The sequence below is a fragment of the Schistocerca cancellata genome, chromosome 9, assembly GCF_023864275.1.
Source record: "Schistocerca cancellata isolate TAMUIC-IGC-003103 chromosome 9, iqSchCanc2.1, whole genome shotgun sequence".
Taxonomy (NCBI): Eukaryota; Metazoa; Arthropoda; class Insecta; order Orthoptera; family Acrididae; genus Schistocerca; species Schistocerca cancellata.
The window spans coordinates 280313591-280317538 of NC_064634.1; the positions used below are offsets into that span (position 1 = coordinate 280313591).

At 47.3% G+C, this 3948-nt stretch overlaps 1 non-coding gene across 1 annotated transcript; it reads left to right on the forward strand.

Moving 5' to 3' along the window:
- The first annotated feature begins 313 nt into the window (after positions 1-313).
- Trnas-cga (transfer RNA serine (anticodon CGA)) lies at positions 314-388 on the forward strand. The gene has a single exon. It is a non-coding gene; the product is annotated as a tRNA-Ser (tRNA).
- The last annotated feature ends 3560 nt before the right edge of the window (positions 389-3948 follow it).

The following is a 3948-nucleotide window of genomic DNA, read 5'->3' on the forward strand; positions in this document are numbered from 1 at the left end:
ATGCAAAAAGTAAAACTTTAACGAAACTTCCTGGCAGATTAAAACTGTGTGCCCGACCGAGACTCGAACTCGGGACCTTTGCCTTTCGCGGGCAAGTGCTCTACCAACTGAGCTACCGAAGCACGACTCACGCCCGGTCTCACAGCTTTACTTCTGCCAGTATCTCGTCTCCTGTGGCTAAGCCATGTCTCCGCAATATCCTTTCTTTCAGGAGTGCTAGTTCTGCAAGGTTCGCAGAAGAGCTTCTGTAAAGTTTGGAAGGTAGGAGACGAGATACTGGCAGAAGTAAAGCTGTGAGAGCGGGCGTGAGTCGTGCTTCGGTAGCTCAGTTGGTAGAGCACTTGCCCCCGAAAGGCAAAGGTCCCGAGTTCGAGTCTCGGTCGGGCACACAGTTTTAATCTGCCAGGAAGTTTCATATCAGCGCACACTCCGCTGCAGAGTGAAAATCTCATTCTTAAAACTTTAACATTTGATGATTTTGAGGCTTTGGATCCCCTTAAATGATGTTGGGACGTATATTTACACCCTGCATCGCTCATCGAGATGGACACAGGTATTAATGTATTGGCGTGAGTTCCTCTAGACCAGCTTCCGTGTTGTTAGCAAATAAAGCGAAACTTGTATGTTGTGAGAGGACAAAGCAATATGCTGGGAGTGTCTTCCAGGCTATGTCGACGGTACACACTGGCAAGGAGCGGCTTGTATAATTAACGGTGAGGGCCATCAGACAGCGCGTCAGCGTCGACACGAAGGCGTCGCTCGGACTGAGGGGGCGCAGCCGGCCACCCCTCACACAGGGAATCGATGCGGCGCGAGCGGCTCGCCTCGCCTCGACACGACACGGGGCGGGTGCCGGAGGTTACGCAACTGGCCGTCACGACACGGCACGCCACCGCACGCCACGCTACGCCACCGGATACTTAAAGCGATTGCCGGCCGCGGCGCCAGGGCGGCCAACCTCTCGGCTATTGATTTCCCTCGGGGTGCGCACCGTCTTCACGCCACCGACTACCACACCCTGCACGGCTGGGACAACAGCAGGGAGGGATGTCATTTCCAGGCAGCCCCTGGAACGTCCCCAATTACAGGCCCCCGTGGCCAGCACGTAGCACTGACGCCAGATTAAAATTGACCTGTATTAATCGTGTACCGTCTTACGCCCTTCCACGTGTCCTGTCCTCGGGGACAGTACAAGACCTTCTCGCAAATTCTGATGAGAACACATCTCTAAATAATCACTACCTTTTTTTTTTTTGTACCCATATCAACATGCTTCTTCATTTAGGGCAATACTTATTCGTCATTTTTCTTCTCCTCTTAGTTTTCCTATTTCTCTTACTTTTATTTGTCTCACTCCTTCCCTTCCATCTGTCACTTCTTACTTATCATTTCCTACTCCACAGATTATCTCAATCTTGCTTGAGTTATATCTCTCGCACTTGCCAAACTCTACTTTATTGATTCAGTTGAACACAGGCATCGAAGGAACGAATACAGCCACACAAAACATGAATAATATAACTATCGCATCGTCGCCGGATGTTGTGCAAAAGGGGCAAGCGGAGAAGTCTCGCTGTCTCTCTAGCAAATAATTCAGTAGCACTCAAGTGCAAATCCAAGCTGAGGAGGGCCTGAGGGGTTGGGAGGAGGTCATGGGTGTTGTTATACCCCTCCCCCCTTTCAATACGATTTTGTTAGAAACGATTATAATTTTACAAATGGTTTAAATGGCTCTGAGGAGTATGGGACTTAACTTCTGAGGTCATCAGTCCCCTAGGACTTAGAACTACTTAAACCTAACTAACCTAAGGACATCACACACATCCATGCCCGAGGCAGGATTCAAACCTGCGACCGTAGCGGTCCCGCGGTTCCAGACTGTAGCGCCTAGAACCGCTCGGCCACCACGGCCGGCTTATACTTTTACAGACTACAGTTTCCAAATTTCTGTGCAGCGTATAAAGTGATAGGTAAAATAAGAGTTTCAGAAAAGACAAGGAATTCTACAAAACTGTAGGATATTCTTAACTTATTAACTAGTGATATGAATACACCGTGTCATCATAAGCATCCGGACACCTATTGGTTCACATTAACATCGGGTGTTTCCACATTCATGGCGGCTGTTATGGTGGTAATTCTGCTGGGGACACTTTCAGTGACCTGTCTGAAGGTGTGAAGGAACGGCAGCCCACTCTCCCTCAAGAGCTGAAACCATACAATGTAGTGATGTTGCACGCTGGGGCCCAGGGCGAAGTCGATACTCTAACTATTCCCATAGGTGTTCCGCTGGGTTCGTCTCAGGGCTCTAGACAGGCCAGTTCATTCCATTTCAGCAACAGTCCATAGTGAATTACCTTACAGATGGTGCTTGATGGTAGGGTGCATGTCACGTTGATACGGTCTAACATCATCTCTCAAACGTTTCTCTTCTGTGGATTGTATACAATGCTGTAAAATACTTTCATATACTTCCATGTACACAGTGTTCTTAAGCGTAACATGGGGACAACACCGTAACCATAAAAATCTATCTCCTTTGTACTTTACTATTAACATTACACATGATGCAAGGTAATGTGTTCTATGTATTATCCAAATCCAAACCCTCCCATCGGATTGCCACATGGAATCGGATGATTCATCACTCCAAATCAGTCTTTTCCAGTTGGCCGGCCGCGGTGGTCTCGCGGTTCTAGGCGTCAGTCCAGAACCGCGCGACTGCTACGGTCGCAGGTTCGAATCCGAATCGGATGATTCATCACTCCAAATCAGTCTTTTCCAGTTGGCCGGCCGCGGTGGTCTCGCGGTTCTAGGCGCTCAGTCCAGAACCGCGCGACTGCTACGGTCGCAGGTTCGAATCCTGCCTCGGGCATGGATGTGTGTGATGTCCTTAGGTTAGTTAGATTTAAGTAGTTCTAAGTTCTAGGGGACTGATGACCACAGATGTTAAGTGCCATAATGCTCAGAGCCATTTGAACCATTAGAATCTATTCCAGTTGTCCAGTGGCGGGGCTCTTGTGCCACCTCAAGCGTCGCTTAGCACTAACTACAAAATGTGTGGCAAATGAGGAGAGGCTCAACCATCGTACCAATTAGCATTAACTGCCTAAACACAGGTACTGTGTTAGCTGAATTGCCGGTAACAGTTTGAAACTCACGATTGATTGCTTACACTGGTTTCACACGTTATTTTACAACCGCCCTCGGAGGTCCTTGAACATACCTGTCTGTTAGTACATGAGGTCTATCAGGTGTTTGTTCAGAAGTGGTTGTTCCTTAGATTTTTCACTTCACAATGACATCACTAATAATAGACTGGGCAGATTTAGAAGGGTTGAAATGTCACTTATGGCATTCTTATTCAGACGACCGTTCGAATTCGTATTCGGCCGTCCAAATACAGGTTTTATATCACTTCCCTAAATCGCTCCAGACAAATGTTGGCATGTTTCCTTCGAAAGGGTAGGTCCGATTACGTTCACAATTCTTGAAAGAATCTGAGTTTGTACTCCGTCTCTTATGACATAGACGTCGACAGGACGTTAAATCTTGATCTCCCTTCTTTCCTCTTTTGTACTGGCGGATCTGCCCCTCTTGACATTTAGTGAGCAATTCCGTATTGCGTAAGATTGTCCGCCTACTTTTGATGAGATAATGTATTTTGAGACGTCACCACATTGCTGGAAGTGTGCTACTGAAGCAGATTCATGTATACGAGACCTTTTGTTTCCGAGTCAATGACTTGACTGAGTAAATACGGCACACACTTGGCAACATAGCTGTTGTTCGCATGTCATCAAAATATTGTGCAGTTGGAGATTCCTGAGGCGCAATGTGAGACCGATGACGTTTAAGTTCAGACTAGGCGAAAGAGAAGAAAGTAATATCAGTCATAGACCTCGTGCAGGAAACTTAGAGAAAATCCTTGTCATTCCTGAGGGAAGA